Here is a 20097-nt window from a genome sequence, read left to right on the forward strand (position 1 = left end):
TCCAATACATTGATATGGAGAAAGGTTTCGTCTGGAAGCCAAGAACCCTGAACTAACCTGCCCAGACAATGCCCCCCCCCCACCCTGTCTGGGAGGCATCCGTTGTCAAGGTGGCCACCGGAGGGGGCATAACAAAAGGTCTTCCCTGATTCAGATTGGATGGCTGAAGCCACCAGCGGAGGTCCTGTTTGCACGTTTCTGTAATCAGTATGAGATGATTGAGGGGGAGATCCTGAAAAGACCATTGTGTCGATAACAGCCACTGAAGAATCCTCATGTGCAATCTTGCCAGTGGAACTAGGAGAACCGTGGCAGACATTGAACCTAAAAGTTGCAGGACCAACCTGGCTGGGGCTTTGGATCTTGGAAGCAGGGCTCGGACTTGACCTTGTAACGTTTGAATCCTTTTGGTAGGAAGGAAGATGCGCATCAATTTTGAGTCTATCTCTGCTCCTATGAATCTTATGCGCTGAGAGGGCAGCAAGACAGACTTTGACCAGTTGAATGTAATTCCCAGGGAAACACCCAGGGAGATGGTGGCTTGTAGGTTGTCTAGTAGTAGATGCCTGGTGGTGGCAGTCAGGAGCCAGTCATCCAGATAGGGAAACACTTGGAATCCGAGACTCCTCAGGTGAGCAGTCACTACTGCCAAACACTTGGTGAACACCCTGGGGGCTGTGGTGAGACCAAAGGGCAGTGCACAAAATTGGAAATGATTGTCTCCCAGGCTGAAGCGCAGATACCTCCTGGACGCCTGATGTATCGGTATGTGATAATAGGCATCCTTGAGATCTATGGAGCACATCCAAACATCCTTCTCCAACAATGGAAGAATGGATTGTAAAGTGACCATTCGGAATTTGGACTTCATGACGGACTGGTTTAGTTTGCTGAGATTCAAAATGGGTCTCAGGTCCCCTGTCTTTTTTGGCACTAAAAAGAACCTTGAGTAATTTCTGGATCCGATCTGGTCTGTGGGGACCGGTTGGATGACTCCTTTTTCTAGCAGCTTTGAAGCTTCTGCGGCTGCAATTTCCCTTTGACTGGGTGGTGGGTCCGGGATTTTTTTGGACGGTGGGGGTGAGTGTGTGAAGGGAATGGTGTAACCTCCGGCAATAATCCGAAGCACCCATCTGTCCTGAGTAATCGACTCCCAGGCTTTTAGGTGCTTGGCAAAACGGCACCCGACTGGCTCTGGAGCAGCACAGCCGGGCAATCCCTCATGAAGTGTGGGAGGATGAAGAGCCATGAAAGGACTCGCGGTCTCCAGTGTTGCGGGGCCCTCTGCCGCCTCTGGGACGGCGTCTCCCAGAAAAATTTCCCCGTCCTCTGCCTCTGGAAGGGGAATCTTCCTGCTGTTGAGGAAAGAACTTCTGTGATTTGCGGAACCACATCTTCCCTCCTCTTTTAGCCTTGGGATAAGGCCGAAAGGGAGTGGAATAACGTGCTCCTATGGCAGATAAAGTTTTTCCCTCTTGCTCACAGCGGGTAAGAGTGTCTTTTACCTTGGGTCCAAACAAAGAGGACCCATCAAAGGGAGCGTCGGCGAAGGAAGACTTGAAGGCCTCCGTGAAATGACACAAACGGAGCCAGGCTTGTCTCCGTAGAGCCACGCCTGTGCCTGCCGCTCTACCCGCCCCTTCGGCCGCATATGAAATGAGCCTCATGGACGAGTTAGAAATCGAGGTAAGGATAGCCAACTGAGAGCTAACCGACTGGGCTAGCTGCTCACGTAGGTTACCTGAGAGGGAGTCTGACAGCTCCTTGACCAGATCCCTCTGTAGTCTGGTGAAATGTGCCAAATAATTCAGGGACCTTAAAGTAAAGGCCGCTGAAGTCAGGGTGCGCTTCCGTGCGGTCCATGCTCCTCGACTCCTTATTAGGAGGATGGACGGACGTTGAAGCCTCTGCCACGTCCTGCTGTGTAGCAGATGCCACCACCATGGCATCTACGGCCACGCCTTTCGTCAAGAACTCCTTCTCGGGTGGGGCAGACAAAAATTTGTTAGGGCGAGAAGGCACTGGTTCCACAGTATCTGGATGTTCCCACGCCCTCCGACAAACCAAATCCAGGAGCTCGTCGAAGGGTGGAGACACCCAGGAGGCGGAGGGCTGAGCCCCAAAGGCCTTGAGAAGCACTGACTCATCAGCGGAGGGGGGTTTGGAAATCCAGCCGCCTCGTTGCTTAAGGATCTCTAGAATGTCTGCAAATGAGACATCATCCGAGGACGACTTTGGGGACCCCTCCGCATCATCAAGATCAGTGTCCGAAGTAAGAGACTCGGGGGAGTCCACGTGCTTCCTCTTGCACGATCTCTTCCTTGGGGCCTCCTCCGAAGACAACTCCGAAGAACCCTCAGGAGGAGGGGAACCCCCAGTGGGGGTAACCTCAGGCCCCGGGGCTCCACTGCCTAGAGACAGGGGAACTGCCAAAGACCCAATCTCCATGCCCAGGGAAGGTGCCGGTAAAGCCGTAGAGATGGCCGAAGAAGACTTGGCCAAGGCACTCCTCATAGCTCTGAAAGCCGGACCCCCAGAATCCTGAGAGTGTCCGGTCCCCGGAGCCATGATAGCAGACGGAAGTCCTGCGGCCGAAGCACCGAGAGGGAGGCTTGGAACCGACAGCATTGGTCCCGAAACGTCACCCCCGGGTCCAGCCGAAGAAGTCCGTGTGCTAAACTCAGACCCGAAGGCCGGGGTTGGAGTAAGGGTCGGAGCCGACCCCAGGATCTCTACTGGCTCCATCAGCACCTGCTCCGACGGAGCCGAAGCAGTCGGAGGAGGAATGGCAATGGAGTGGGCTATCGGCTCCGAAGCCAATTGGGTTGGAGCCGAAACAAATTTTTGAAAGACTGGGGACTGGAACAGTCTTTGGAGCACCCTGTCTATGTCCGAATCTGACATCCTCGATGACCTAGAGGAGACCGAACGGGTTCGAGTAGGCCTCTCCAACGGCCCCAAGGGACTAGGGGACCGGCTCCGAGGCGACTCGATGACTATCGGCGCCGAAGGAATGCACAAACCAGTTTCCATCGGTGCCGAGGAGGACTTCGGCGCCGAGGAGGAAGTGTCTGAGTGGACAACCTTCATCGGCTCCGAGATCAGTGGAGCCGATGAAGGTGACCCGCCTCTCGATGCCCCAGCCATCGGCTCCGAAGCCAGAGGAGGCGAGACTGGAGGCATCGAGGCAGACCGTTCCGCCCTCGGCTCCAAAGTCCTTGGAGCCGAAGGAGAAGCCTGCCTATGTCTTTTGGCGGTCGGGTCCGACGGACTGGTCGGAGCCGCCCTTTCTTTTAGCAGGAGAAGGAGAGGACGCTAATGCTTCTTCAAAAGAGGGTTTTATAAGGCCTTTCAAAATAAGTTTATTTTTCCTCTCTTGGAGGACCCTCGAGGAAAAAGCGTGACATACGCTGCAGGACTCCTGCAAATGTTTGGCGCCCAAACAATATACACAGAGAGAGTGGTCATCTGTGATAGACATTTTAAAACTACACTTAGTGCACTTCTTAAAGCCCGAAGGCCTAGGAGCCTGTGACATTATAACAACAATTCAGTAACTCTCTGACAGAAAAAACCCCACTATTCTGTATTGTCTTACTAAATTGCCTGACACAACAAGATTAGCTTACGGTTGCCGGTTTAGATTGACAGCCCGATAATAATAGAGTAAATAACTCAAGGGGATCTTAAAACCCCTAAGGATTTGAAAGGGATTGACTGACAGGGAAAGGCCCTACAGATGAAGGGGGCCTGTAGTCAGAACAAACACCCAATCACACACAAAATTTACACAAAAAAATTTCCAGTCACACACAAAAGTACAGAGTAGCTGTTAAAACAGCTTTTGTTATAGAAATAGCAAATTCCTGACAGAAAAAAGTTAGTGAAAACACTACTTAGCTCAGCCAGCTCGAGACCACGTCTTTGCTAGTTAGCGGCAAACGAGATCTGGGGGACTGGTAGTGGTGCATCCTGGGATATAGTAAGCTCAGCCAATAAGAGACTTCGCTCTTTGGCATAAGCGTGCCGAGTCGGAGCCGAGGGATCGGCTCCGAACCCACTCTCAGTCAGAATGTAGGCGAGATAGGATCACATAACATCATGTGTTTTTGAAATGTAAAAGAGTAAAAACATTATGGGGAAAATTATGTAAAAATATTTTTTGAAGATATAAAGGAAGTGGATAAAATAAACATGGATATGATTAAATATGGGTATTATAAGAATAGAAGTAAAGATGTGTTAAAAGAATAGACAAAAGTTATTTTATGTTATATGGAATGAAGGAATAAATGCAATTATGTTTAATGATAAATGGATTTTAGCAATGATATTAAGTAAAATCAGATGGTGGTTATGGGAAAAGGAGTGGGGTTTAATAGGGATGAAAATCTAGTATGATTGTAAAGGAAATTAAGAATATGTGTAAACAGATTTATGCATGCATATAATTGTAAATTGTACCTTTGTAAATATTTTGTAAAGAATATTTATTTTTGTATATAAATAAAGGATCCTTACTCTTTTTGATAGGTGCCATGCAAACATTTACATCCACCTGAGCTACCAGCAACTCAAGCAAATAGGGCCTCAATCTAACATCTCATCTGAAGGACAACACACTCAGCAGTGCAACACCCCCTTTATGCTGCACTGCAGTGTCAGCTATCTATCTGCCTGGTACAAGAATAGAACCCACAACCTTCTGCACCAAAAGCAAGTGTTCACCAGTTGCTCCAATGACACTGCGATTGTAACTGCTCTATTAGCCTCTTTTGTAGCTAACCAGAATTCTTTCTTAGCCTTGTCTGTCTTTTCTATATCCCATTGTTTCCTGCCCTCATTCTATCTTATGATGACTTCCTAGAATTCTGCATTTCACAACCTGCTTTCCTTATGTGCTTTATTGCCGTACCTGGCTTGGCTGCATACTTGTTCTGTCATCCTCATACATGTTGATTTGAGGCACTACCATTCTTATTCAACTCCACCTATTTCCTCTACCTCCTGAGGTGTTGGATCACTGATAATAACTATTGTCCTTTCTCTCCAGTCAACTTCCAGGTCTTCAGTCTAGTCTGCATAGAACTTAGAGCCTTCTCTGCCAACTGCTTGCAAGTGATTGTGGCAAGCAGTGGTTTATGATGTGGGTCAACTATTTTATTGGGGATCATCTTGCAATTGCTGCTTATACCCCAGTGCCCTTTTCTTACTAGATGAAAGTCTACCTAGGTTGCATGTTGCCCACTCTTCTGTGTCATCTTGTAAATGTCTCTATTGTTGAACCTTGTTTTTTCTGACAGAGGTCGAGAATGGCCTATCCATCTTTAATCCTGTTGCTTCACCCATATGGACCCAGGCAGTCATCATATCATGTTCTACTGGTCCACATATGTTTACTCAAGTCCCCCATTATCAACTGCAACTCATATTATCCTACTTTATCTAGTAGATCTTGCAACTACTGCCTGAATGCATTTTTTCCTCACCATCACAACCCTGCTGTGGGACATAGACTGAGATTATGAAAAGTACCCTATCATAACACTGGAGTCTGACTGGCATGAGTCTGTTACAAATTCTGACTGTATTCCTACACCTGAACACTTCATCTTATCATGTCCCCATAGGGTTCCCCTGTGTTTGGCCGAATGCACATTTGTTTGAGAAATACAGGGGTGTGATTTAATATCAACAGTACAGATGGCTGAACGGTGGATATGTTGATGATATGGAATGTCAATGTAGGTAAATGGGGTTGGGGTGATGACAGCGTGTTTGTGTGTGTGTGTGTGGGCGTGTGTGTGTGTGTGTGTGTGTGTGTGTGTGTGTGTGTGTGTGTGTGTGTGTGTGTGTGTGTGGTGTGTGTGTGTGTGTGTGTGCGTGTGTGCGTGTGTGTGTGCGCGTGTGTGTGTGTGTGTGTGTGTGTGTGTGTGTGTGTGTGTGTGTGTGTGTGTGTGTGTGTGTGTGTGTGTGTGGTGTGTGTGACAGTTAAGGTTACAGTCAGGAAAGAGTGAAGGATGGGTGTTCTGTCTTTATGTGCAAGTTTGTGTAATTTAGAGTAGGGGTAAGGGTTAGGTTAGGTATAGATGTACAGTTGTTTGCGTGTGTTTGTTAATGTTTGTGTGTCTGAGTCTGTCTTGTGTAGTGACAGTGTTACAGGAAGGTTTTTTTTTTCACTAATTTTTTTTTTTATTATTTCAAATAAGATCTGTTAAAAAACATTACATGAGATAAAGATAAATAACATATTTATAATTCTAAAACATTACTAACTTCAAACCATTGTATAACTATTTACATTGGTGTCTATTCAAATAACATTGAAATTTTATATTATGTAAAATTAGAAACATAAGATGATATATCTTCATTAATCTTTTCAAATATTTCCAGTACTTTCATCCAAGAGTAATGGTAAGAAGTAGATCTTTTAGTTCTGTTCTTCACCGTTAATATTTCCGTGTGTGCAACTGTTGATGTTAAATTCTTAAATTTGTTGAACGTAGGAGAAGTCTCATTTTTACAATGTATAGTTATGATTTTACGTGAGATTGCCCATAGTGACCATAGGATTTTATTGTCTTTTTTTGGTACACTGTTTGGAATAGGAGAGTTTAATAAAATTAAAGACTTTGTTTATTGAAAATTATTATAAACAGTCTGAAAAAAATAGTTAATAGACCTCCAATACATATTAAGACATATACATTCATAAAAAACATGCTGCCAATCTGCTTTTAACTTGATATGGCATCTCCAACATTGATCTTCAATAGAATACATTTTGGTTAGCCTATGTGGTGTATAGAAACCTCTATGTAGATATCTCCAAGTGAATAACTGCCAGTATTTTGATAATGTAGAAAATTTGAAAGATTTTAAAATATTACTTTTTTCTTCTTCAGTTGGAGGATTATTGTTTATTAAAGTATAATAATCCCAGTATGATTTTTCATGATAGTTTTTTTGTTTTTTTTTAACAATTTTATAGATATTAGACAAATAACCTGTATCCTGATAAGGCTGTTTTGTGATAAGAATAAGGTATTCAATGAGTTTTGGAGCTTCATGTCTAACTGAAGGTTACATTTGTTCTATTTTATTTATAAGAAAATACCTTAGATTTTGTAAAAACAACCAATTGTCTTTATTTATATTATAGTTATAAATTATCTGTTCATTTTGTTAGTATTTTCCTTTTCTCTATAAGTTGATGCCAAAAGAGTAATGATTCTTTTTAAGTATATTTATTTTAGATATTTGGGATGTATCTAGAATATTTGGTGTAAAAGCTATAGGGAAAATAAGAAAAATCCAAGAATTAATATTTGGTATTTTGTTTATATATGCTTTGAACAGTGCAAGTGTAGAGCTCACATAGTTTGATGGCAATTTATTGATATTATTCCTTTTCCCTAAAAAATAATCTTTTAACATCCATATAAGGGGTGATGATATTACTGTTAAGTTGCCCTGTATATGATTGTAATTAACTTCTATGTAAATCTGTTCATTGGCTTGTTTCAATATAGGTGTGTATGAATTATTTAACCATAGTGTTATATTTTTAATAACAGATGAGGTAATATATAAATCGATATCCGGTAAATTAATTCCATTGTCTTCCCAATTTGGTAAATGTTTATTTAAGGCTATACGGGGTTTATTTGGAAACCACAGAAAATTTAAAATTAGTTTATTGAATCTTTGAATAATATATTTGGGAGGTGGCAATGAAAACCTTTGAATTAAGTATAATATTTTGGGAAATATGATTATTTTAATAAGATATAATCTGTCTGCTGTTGAAAAGATGTATTTATTCCAGTAACCAATTGTTTGTTCTATTTTATCTAGTATTTTATTATAGTTGAATATTCAATCTGATAATTCATTGAGTAGATTTATTCCCAGATATAATAATTTATTTTCTGTTACTATATATTTGGAAAATCTTTTGTTTATATTCTTTTTTTTTTTTTACAGTTACAGGGCATAATTTTTGTTTTATTTTCATTAAATTTTAAACCTGAACTATTTTGAAATTTATTCATGGAGTTAAATAGAGCATTTAAAGACTCATTGGCATCTGAGAGAGTTAATAATATGTCATCAGCAAACAGTAGGATTTTAAGGTTTAACATTTTATTTATACAAATGCCCTTTATGTTAATGTTTGATCTGACTTGATTTGCAAAGGGTTCTATGAGTAATGCAAATAACAATGGTGATAAAGGGCAACCCTGTTTAGTTCCCTTTTTAATTGTTATAGGGCCTGATCTATGTGATCCTAGTTTAACATATGCAGTAGATTTTTCATATAATATTTGGATAAGGTTATTAAAATTAGAAGGAAAGTTATATTCTTTTAAAACTAGTGAAAGAAAGTTCCAGTTAACTGAATCAAAAGCTTTATTAATATCTAATGAGATTACATTTAAATCTAGGACTCTATGTTTGCTATAGTCTATTAATGTTAGTATTCTTTTAATAATATCTGAAGTATTTCTTCCTTTAATAAAGCCTGTTTGATCTTTGTGAATTAAGAAAGGAAGAAAGTGTTTAATCCTGTCTGCGTATATAGCCATAAACATCTTATAGTCTATATTGAGTAATGATATTGGCCTATATGAGGAGCACTGCCTCTCATCTTTATCTGGTTTGATAATTGGAGAAATCAATGAATATTTTCCAAGAGGGTGGAATGTTCAAATCTTTTTTGGCTATATCATATACTTTTAATAGTAAGGAAATGGCTTGATTGGGTATTAATTTATACATTTCTGGTAGCATATTATCTGGGCCAGGTGCTTTATTTGTCTTGACCTTTTTAATTTGTGATTTTAACTCTGTTATATTAATTGGTTTGTTTATAATATCTATTTGTTCTTGTGTTAATTTAATATGAATATTATTTTCTAAGTATTTTGTTATATCCTTAGTAGGTGTATCGTGAGTGTTTATGGAATTGTAAAATGTTAAATTGAAGCCTGAATGCTTCTAAGATATCATTTAGATCTGTAACTCTTTGTTAGTATTAGGAATAAATATTTCTTTTATTTGTTTAGATTTAATTATTTTTTTGTTCTATTAGTTAAGTGTCTCAGGTGTGCTGAATTAGTGGAGTATGAATTTATTTTTATTTTTTCTAAATTAATCATAATCTTATGATGTAACAATTCTGCATACTTCTTATTGATTTGTGTAAGTTTTTTGAACTTGAGAAGTATTTCCCTTTTGTATTTCCAGCTTCATCTGCTTTGTTTTGTAAATCTAGCATATCTTTATTCCATAACTTCCTTTTATTTATGTACCAGGATAATGTTTTCCCATATGTAACTGCTTTTAATGAATCCCAGATATATATTTCTGAAATATGCTCTTTGTAATTTATTTCTAGAAAATGTTTTATTGTTTCTTTATAAAATTCTTTGAATTCTGTCATTTTTGTGATATAAGAAAGTATCCTAGTAATGGGATTTGAATAAAAAGGTGTAAGTTCTATTTCAAAGACTATGGCATTATGATCAGATAATGGACAATTTATAATTTTTTCTTATTAGGTCATTGGCAACATATATTATATGAAAAATAAGAGCAAAACTGATAACACCAAGAAGAGTAGTTCCAGAACCGCAAAGTGAAGACAATAGTTCGTAAAAAAGGTAAGTCCTTTATTAGTTGCCAAGTGGTAAAAATCCAAAGACAGTTGGTACAAAGCAGCAAAATCAGACCAAATGGTAAAATCCAAAGTCAGTAGGTACAGAACAGCAAAATCAGACAAGCGCTTTCGCTTGGAGAATGCCAAGCTTTTTCAAGTCAAAAACAGTTGCCTGCAGTGAGGCAACTGTTTAAATGAGGATGTTAATTAGTCACATGTTTGGTTAGAGCTGAGTTGCATTAAGAAACAATTGAGACTGTTTTGAGCAAAAGAACAGCCAAATAATAAAATGAAACATTAAAATGTGCATAGGTTAAATTGACATTGCATTGTTTATACATGACTGGTAAACCAAGTGAGTGTTATGATGAAATTAAAACTTTGCTTGTCCAAAAGGTTTGGATAGAAATACAAATACAAATACAAGTGGAAGTTTGAAAAAAGCTGTGTGTAATCCAAGTGAGTTTGAAGTCAGCAGTCCTGTGTAATATGAGAATCAATGTAGTACTGTTATGTTAGCCTTAAAATAGATGTTGTGATGCATATGAATTTGCACTACTTGGTGACTTGGGGCAAGTGTGTTCAATGGGCAAAGAAACAGTGTTGAAAAATAGTGAAAATAGGATGAGACATGCTATAATCTAGCCCTTCTGAGCTTCAGAACCGAGCCTATACTAAGTGTGCCATTTAACCCCGGGGCCTGCCTGCATCTAGCTTGAGTTGCCAGACAAGCTCCCTGTATTCCAAGGTCGATTCCCAGTCCCTCCTCTAATGTTAGGGTTCACTTGTTCAAGGATCATGAAAGACAACTTGTAATTAGGACATGTAAGTGAGTGTTTGAAAAAGCGTTGCTTTCCTTTTTCTTTTCAATGTCGTAAGTGTGTTCAGATAGACTTTTCCTGAATTCCCTCTCTGTTTTGCCCACATAAAAGGCACCACAGGTGGTGCAGAGCCCGATATAAACAACCCCTTTTGTTCCACATGAGAAGTGACAGGGGGATCTGATACAGGTGTGTCTGGATGCAAGGTAGATGTGGGATTTGTTTGCAATGAGAGGACATTGCTTGCAGGCACCACATTTGAAGGTGCCCTTGTTGTTGTGAGAGTTGTGAGTAGTTGCAATGGGTTTTCTCTCGAAGATGTCTTTGAGGTTTTGCCCCCTCTTCCTCACAAAATTAGATTTGTCCAGAATGATACTCCTGAAGTCGTCATTGCCAGCCAGTACAAACCAGTATTTGGATACAATAGTTTCAATTTGTTCAGAGTTGTCGGAGAAAGTGTAAATGAAATTGCCGTCCATTTCTTTGCTCTGTTGTAACATGAGGTTGGGGATCTGCACTTGCAAGGCCCAAGCAGTGGGGGGTATAAGGAATCCCTTTTGGCAAAGATTTCATCTTTTAGTGAGTTGAGCAAGTTCTCAGGATAGCCTCTTTGGGTGAACATGTCATGTAGATTGTGAGTCTCTTCTAGAAAATCGGAGAGTTTACTGCACATTCTGGATGCTCTTATAAGTTGGCCCTTGACTATGCCCTTCTTTTGATGAAAAGGGTGTTGACTCTCATAGTGTAATAGACAGTTCGAAAAAGTGGGTTTCCTGTAAACCTTGGAGTGTAGTTCCAAAGATTGGGCATCCCTATAAATGGTAGCGTCAAGATAGTGCAGATGTTCATGACTGATGTTGTGTGTGAAAGTCAGAAACTCTGTGGTACTGTTGATGTATTCCAAAAAACTCGACAGTTGGAGTTCAGTACCTTTCCAAATGAGGCAGATGTCGTCAAGGTATCTGCAATAGAAGGTAACAAACTCTGCCCAAGTGGTGCCAAAAATGTAGTCCTGTTCCCATCTGTGCAAAACCACATTGGCATAGTTGGTGGCACAGGAGGCCCCATTGCTACTCCTTTTTCCTGTTTGAAAAGTTCCCCATTAAAACAAATGTAGTTGTTGTTTAAGACTGTGCTCATCATGTCAATAATTAGATTGATGAAGTTGTTACCCAAATTCGTTTCTTTGGTGAAAAAGTCACTAAACCAGTCTAGTCCTGTAGAGTGGGGAATACTGGAAAAAAGGTCTTTGATGTCAATGGTGACCAGAAAGGAGGAGGGGGGGCAGTTGGACACAGGGAAAAGTTTCAGAAATTCCCATGAATCTTTGCACACGTATGTGAGGGCATGGGTATGTTGTTTTGTGATGTGGTCAATGAACTTGGCAATATAACATATATTATATCTATTCTTGAGTTAGTTTTATATCTATGAGAATAAAATGTGAAGATTAATGAGTTTGGTGCTACAAATTCATTTATGTCTTTTAAATATAATGTATCTATACATTTTGACAGTGCTTTAGAGATAGGTTGTTTTCTTCTTTTAGATTTAGAATCTATATCTTTTTCATTCATTATACAGTTAAAATCTCCTGCCAGTATGAGGCTACCCTTAGATAAATTAATTATCGCTTCAAAATGCTGTTTAACTGTTCTTACTCCTAGTCCTGGGATCCAATATAAATTTACTAACATATAGATTCTCTTATTTAGTTCTATTGAAGCTAAACAAAACATATCTGATGTATCTCAATGAATAGTAATTATTTTAGGTGTTATAGTTGAGTTACGAAGTAGTATAGCTACTCCTCTTTTTTGTTTTGTATTGAAAGTTTATTAGTACGGTGTAATTATTAATATTTAAGTTGTTTATATCTCTATCTAATAAATGTGTCTCTTGTAAAAAGACTATTTGTGGTTTATGTAAGTTTATGTATTTGAATAGGCTTCTTCTTTTATTACTATTATTTAGACCATTAATATTTATGGATAAACATTTCATTTCCAAGTTTTGAGTTTATTTTATATGTGAATTTATGTAAATATTGTTTACTCTTAGTTTCATCTTGGATGTAGAATTCAAAAATATTTTTTGTGTGGTTTTTACATGTTTCTAAGTGACACCAAAGTGGTAGAATAAAAAAACAAAGAACTTCCAAACTTGTAATTCTTAACCTTGAAAACCATTCCCTATCAGTATGAGGTAATATACCTCCTTGTTTGATTAGTGAAACTAACCAAACAATCTTTCTACCCTCTCTAATAATATTTGCATCAGTTACTCTTATCCTCTTAGGTTTTAAATAAAGATAATTGAATAATATATTAAGATAATCTAATCAGCTAAAATATATACATTTACTTTTACTCTTTATCTTATTGTAATTCAGTAATAATTATTTCCAATCAGACTTCAAAAAGGTACAAACTTTTAGACTAAGATAATATAATTTCAAAATAGTTTAGGGTATTAATAAACATTTACTCATGTTAAAATCTATAACTGTATATTATAGACATCTGTTGAAAATTATTTACTGACATTACTTTACAATACAATACCATTGCTGTGTAAGTGCTTTTAGACTACTCAAGGGCAAAAACAGTTATTAGAGTAGTATTTACAAAGTCACATTTGAATAAAAACATAAATAGTTATGAAACCAAATCATATTTCATGTCTAAAATAAAGTGAAATGCAATACAATGCGCAAACATATTAATATTTCTTTAATGGACATCAAATATGTTTGCCTAATTAAATTTTCTAACTTTTCAAAAACATTCCCCATGGGTGGAGGCAACAAGATCAAAATTTAGACATCTCCGTTATCTAAGAGATTGCTTATAATGTTGTTATTGATTGAATGTTTTGTTGTTAACACTTTTATCAATTTTCATAGCGACTTTGTATAATCAAAAGACACAGTACAAAGGTAAAACTACTGTTCATTTGACCACATTTTCCAAAACAAACACATACTATCTCTTACAGCTTAGACTGGCATTTAATCATTGAGTTTATCTGCTGACAATATGTATTGAAAATACAAATTTGGGTTACTTAACATCAGTAATTTAATCTTATAATTGAGTAACATTTTTGGATTTAAACATCTGCAATTTCTTATTATAGCTGCACCACTGAGGTTGTACTTATGCATAGAAAATAGCCACTAATTGTTCTATTTCTGTTTGGTGATATAGTGTTCTTGTGTACTGTGTTTCAGTGTGTGTGTGTGTGTGTGTGTGTGTGTGTGTGTGTGTGTGTGTGTGTGTGTGTGTGTGAGTATGTATATGTTTATATATTTTTGCTTTTATTGATAAAAAAAAAAAAAAAAAAAACTTTTATGTATTGTAGTGATGTTTGTCATGCTGGCATATTATATTCCTTTGTTAACCAGGTAAACCCTCTAGGTATATAACTGATTTTAGAGTGACCCAGGAGGATGTCTGGTTATATGATTTGTTTTGAGTCGCACAGTAGGGAACTACAGGCTGAGGGAATAAAACTGTCAATACAAAGTTTTATTCCACTATTTTCTAAGTAACATTAAATTTCTGATAAAAAGTCCTCACTATCCTGGATGATATCTAGGACTTACAGGTCATTAAAGATTGATGTCAGGAATGGTGTTTCTCATACTCTATCCTAATCAGTGTGATGAAGACACATTATTTTGTATCTCAGCTTTCTTATATAAAACATGTGTAAAATTAAATCTGCATACATTTAGATGAAGCACAAATATTACTTGCATTTTACTAAAAGGAATTTGAGTTCGTGTATCTTTAAAAGTGAATGGTGCTTATTTCCTGAATAGACATCAATTAGATAGGGTCAGGGGATGATGTAAATAAGTAAATGCGACAAGCAATAAGGAACTCAAGTGTCTAGAGATATTCATGGGTGTTTGTCTCGAGAGCTAAGCAGGAAAAGGTATGGGTTTTTCTCTCTCTCTCTCTTTTTTTTTTGTTCCTTTCCCTGTCACGCTTTGTGAGAAAATCACATAGTGTGCACGCGAGCACTCTAGTCTGCCGAATCGAGATTAGCACCAACTAAGCTTGCATTTTAAACATAAGATGCCGTATTTCTTAACAAGAGAAAAGGCAACGGAACACCCAAGCCATTTAAAGGCATCTTTCAACTCCGGACGTCCGGAGTCATAACACAGTCGACTCAGCATTACTATTTACCCAATCAGGGACATTTTTAACTCATAAAAAGCAATGTTGTTACGAATGAAACTAATAACAAAATATATAGCAGCTGCTATTATATCTATTAAGCAATGTAATCATATACTGGTTAAAGTATTATAAGCTCATAGCCACAAAATATCAGTGACAACATACTCCTGACTGTATTACATTAACACAAGCATATGGGTCAAGGACAGAACACCTTTTAATAGTCTCATGAAATGTTTAAACTGAAATACTTCATTTCAGAAACAAAAACATCAAATTCCCATTCAGCATTACTATTTACGCAATCAGGGACATTTTTAATTCATAAAAAGCAATGTTGTCAGTGATGTAACTAAGAAAATATATAGCTGCTATTATTATAGCTATTAAGCAATGTAACCATATACTGGTTAAAGTGTTATAAACTAATGAAGACTTTATAAAAAAAAAGAACAAAGTAAAAAGAAAAAACAATTATACTTGAGAAAATACTTGAGAACATTTTTATGTGTTGATTATTCTGATTAGAAATATAAAATGAATGAATAATAAAGTAATGTTTAAATTGTGCTTAATATATTAATGTGATTTGAGATAAATGCATTTTAAATTAATGTTAACTTTGAAAATTAAAGTATAATTGAAAACAGTACCTGTTTCAGATTGACTTGAAGACAGAAAGAAGTTTTCTTTTGTTGTTAGTATTATTATTTAAACTTTTACAGAATATACCATTTGTTAGATTATTTGTCCTTTAGTTTTTTTTTTTTTTTTTTTTTTTGCTCAACAGTTTTTCAGTTATTTACTTTAGCATTTCTCTTTGGTGTACTAATTGACCAGTCCATAGATTCTTCATGTGTTAGGATGTTATTGTTGGTAAGGTATTTTATTGCTGAATCTACTGTTTCGAAGACTTTTATTCCATTTGGTAGAAAAACTCACAGTCTTGCTGGGAATAAAAGATGGGTTTTTAATTGCTTCTTTTTCAAGGTCTTTATTATTGGTAGAAATTCTTTTATTTTTGATACCACCTTTGTAGAATAATCATTGTCAAATCTTATTAATGAATCATTGTATTTGATGGGAGAATTTGCCCAAGCATTTCTTAATATAAGATCTTTATCTTGTGTAGAAAAAAGTCTTACAGTTATGGATCTGGGCTTGTTTTTACTTGGAGAAGAAGTATTTCCAGAAGCTGCTAGTGATCTATGCGCACGTTCTATACCAAATGAAAGAGCTTCAGGTATTTTTGTTACCTCTGGTATCCAAGTGGTAAGAAAGTTTATCATATTGTTCCTTTCAGATTTTTCTGGTAGACCATATATTCTGATATTATTTCTTCTTGTTCGATTTTCCATGTCATCAAGCTTTTCTAGTAAATATGTATTCTGTTGAAGTAAGAATTCAGTTTGTTGTTCTTCTATTTGGACTCTAGTGTCAATGTCATTCAATGACTGTTCAATAAGTGATATCTGTCCTTTTTGCTGAGTAAACATTCCTTGAAGTTGTTCTAGTTGTTGTGAGCACTTTTCTTTAAAAGTATCTATTTTATTGTCCATCTTGTCAATTTTATTGTAAGTTCCTGTATATTTGTAATGAGAGATTGCAGGTCTTTTTTGAGAGAAGAGTCTTGTGCTGAATTCCTTAGATGGCTCATGGTGTGAAGCTGATACTGGTGCTGATTTTCCAGTAATTAATTTGACAGGAATTATTCAAGTTCTGACAATGAAAGTTTTCTTGCAGATGCTCAAAGTTATTAAAAATAAGTTAGTAATAAATATTTCTTCAAATTAAATGTTATTTTGTGAAATTCCTGTCAGGAATTGAATTGAGATAAGAGAGCTGAAATGAACAGCAGCTATCAGTTCAGCATCCTAGCCACGCCCCTCTTACGGGAAGGTTTTAATGACGTTAAGGTATAGGGTTAGGGTTGGGGGAAGGGGCAGTGTTACGGTTACAGTTAGCACCCACAACTAAGGAGATAAGGTGCTACAGTCCTTTTCTGGATTTATGAAGTACAAAATAATATCATCTGTGATGTATGTAACCCTTCTTGATTACCATACCACTTACATACTTGAATTTTTGAGTCTTTTATTTTCTTTGCCAATGGCTCTAAGTATAAAGCCATACTGGTCCTCAGCTTTGAGTTGAGAGGGTTCTAGTTTGAGGGAACTGCCCAGGGTGTCAGGAGAAAGTACAGTTGTATAAGTAAGCTTACCACAAATAATGATGTTTGAACAGATCACTAAATGGGATGTCCTGTCAAGGACTGGATCTGAACCATCTGTGGTAACAGACTGGTTGGGGGGGGGGCAGAAGGGAGAATGGAAGACCTGGATTGAGAGCTACCTGGTTTACCACCATCTAATCTCCCTTTTATAAATCCCCTAAATGGAATCTGAAAATTAAAAGGCAGCAGATGTTAAATCCAGACTGATCTAAGGTACTACTGTATTTTCCTCAAATGTAGGCTGGCAAAGGGAGTATTATCATTGATGCAATATATCATACAATCCAGAGAAACTCCCTTGTAGATGCCCAATTAGGCTGGAGAAACTCAGAAAGAACTTTTGAAACATATTAACTTCACCTGGCAGAAGAAAGGCTCTTTCCAAATCTGAGTCCAGCAAATACCCCAGAAAAATCATCCTGTCAGATGGGATGAGAAAAGACCTTGCAAATTGATTTGAAAACCCAGACTGAGTAGAAGTTCTTGAACAGATGGTAGATACTCTTGACAGCTGGAAAACATCTGCAAAGATAAAACAATTGCTAAGTATGTAAAAATGTGAATGCCCTCGAGTCTGCAATAAGCAATGACTGCAACTAGACAGTGGAAAGTCCAAACAGTAAAATAGAGGAAATGATAATATAAGCCAGACACAGCAAATATTAAGAAACTCCTAACATGCTTAACAACAGGAATGCGATGATATCCATCCTTTAGATCCAGCTTTACCATGAAAGCTAAATGAGGAATCTGGGATGCAAAATACTGAAGTGCTAACATCTTGAACTTCAGAATCTTGACAAAAAGATCTAGAAAAGAAAGATCCAGCACTGGCCTCCAAGATCCATCTGGTTTGTGAACCAGAAATATTCTTTCCTAGAAGAGTGGTAAGCACTGGCTCCCTGTGCAAGACAGAATCCTCTGAAAAAGGAGGAAGGGATTCCCATTAACAAATGTACCCCACTTGGACTATATTTAACTGCCTGAAACTATTTGAGGTCAAAAGGAAGATGAAGTGTCATTGACACAGAAAGGTTGCCGAGGTGGAAGGGAGAGAGAACCTGAACAGGCAATTTATTTTTGGAAGAAAGTTCTTTTTTTTTTTTTTAGCATCCTTTCCATTGTTTTCAAAACCCCAGTTACTGTCTCTTGCTGTTTAAATTGTTTATTGGAAAAATGAGCTGAGGAAGAGGAAGAGGGAAATAGTATTTGGCTTGAAAAAGGAGGGTTGAAAAATCCATATTACTCCTTGAATCAGTTTCCCACTTTCATCTCACTTCTTAAGCCCCTCAGCTGTAGAAAGGCCAAGCTGAGTTTCCTTATCTATTGGAGGAAGTACAGTTGTGTAAAATTTTACCATAACGGTAGATGTTCTTGCCTTCACTGCTGCGTATTCTTAACAGATGGGATTCCCTGCATGGAAGCCTGAACGTCTGGCCAATCTACCAAAGACTACTTGTTGTTTTTAAAAGTTACGCTGAACATCACCCAAATGCTCCTTCCATAGTGTAGGGCATAAAGGTGATGTTCAGGCCTACCATAATCAGAACTGAATGCTCCAGTAGGACACAGTTCAAGAAACCCAAGAGGTAACCTATATATACAGGAAGGCAAAAGACTAGGGGGAAAGAGGCAGGGAGCAAATACTGCAGCAGTGAAGGTAATGACATCTACCATTATGGTAAGATTTTACACAACTGTACTCTGTCCTTTCATTCACTGCTGCAGTATTCTTAACAGGTGGGAGAATGCCAAAGCTAAGGGGGAAAGGCACAGAAGAGCCACCTAAAAAGCCATGAAGAAGGGCACTAGCAAAACCAGACCTAGATCTAGACATGCCATCCAACTTGTAGTGCTTGGTAAAGGTATGCACAGAAGTCCAGGTAGCTGCCTCAAGAATAGACTTACTATCTAAGCCCATGGGTAAAACACCCAAAGAAGCCACAGCTCTAGTACAATGAGCCTTAAATGAAGAAGGAAGGCTCTTGCCATGAAAAGTGTAACAAAAGAAAATAGCCTTAGAAACCTAAGAAGAAACAGTTTGCTCGGAGACAGTAAGACCCAAAGATCTATGATGAAAAGAAACAAATAACTGATCAGATTTTTTAATAGCCTTAGTTTTATCCAAATAATCCCTGAGTTGCCTATGCATATCCAAAGTATGCAGCACCCACTCACTGTCAGATTGTGGAGAGTTGAAAAAATTAGGCAGATTAATAGACTGATTCAGTGATAGTTCATTAACCACATTTGGCATATAAGAAGGGTTAGTGCGCAAAGACACCCTGTCCTCATGAAAGACCAAAAAAGAGGACAAGCCATAAGGGCCTGCAGCTCAGACACCCATCTGGCAGAAATAAGAGCTAATAAAAGAACAGTCTTCCAGGAGCAATGTACCAAGGAAACTGAAGCAGCAGGCTCAAAAGGATCCAGAGTTAACTTCTCCAAAACAAAATTAAGATACCAGGGAGGGGTTACAAGCTTCCTGGGAGGTCTAATATTAAGGACACCTTTAAGAAATTGTTTCACCTCAAATCTAAAAGCTAAAGGAGCTGAAAAAGGCAGGCAAGCAGACATAGCTGATAAGTGGGCCTTAACAGAAGAATAGGCCAAGCCAGCATTGAGCAACTCACACAAATAAGAGAGAACCAAAGGAACATCTACAGTAAGTGGGCCCAGGTTATGAGAGTCTGTGAGGAATCAAAATCCTATCGCCTACAGTGCCAGTTGAAGTGTGGACAGGTGGAGATGGATGAGAGATCCCTTGTCTTGTGTAATTAGATCCACCTTGTGAAGTAACTTGTGACGATTGCCCCTGGCTAGATGCAGAAGTAGAGGGAACTAGTGCTGTGGCGACCAAAAGGGAGTCACCAACAAGATTTTGGGAGCATCCTGTTGAATCTTGAACAGGACTTTCAGAATGATAGAAAAAGGAGGGAATTCATAAAGAAACATCCCTTTCCAAGAAAATGAGAGGGCATCCACCTTCCACACCAGAGGACCTGGGACCCTGGCAAAAAAACAGAGGAAGTTGTCTGTTCAGATTGGTGGTAAAAAGATCCACTTCAGGAGTACCCTGCTGGTAAATAATGTCCAGAAACCCATCCCTAAGAAGAATTCATTCATGGGACTGAGTTAAGGACCTGCTCAGAATATCTGCCACAATGTTCTGACCAGAAGGGATAT

Source organism: Protopterus annectens, chromosome 3.part0 (assembly GCF_019279795.1).
Source record: "Protopterus annectens isolate FY-2018-M chromosome 3.part0, PAN1.0, whole genome shotgun sequence".
Taxonomy (NCBI): Eukaryota; Metazoa; Chordata; order Ceratodontiformes; family Protopteridae; genus Protopterus; species Protopterus annectens.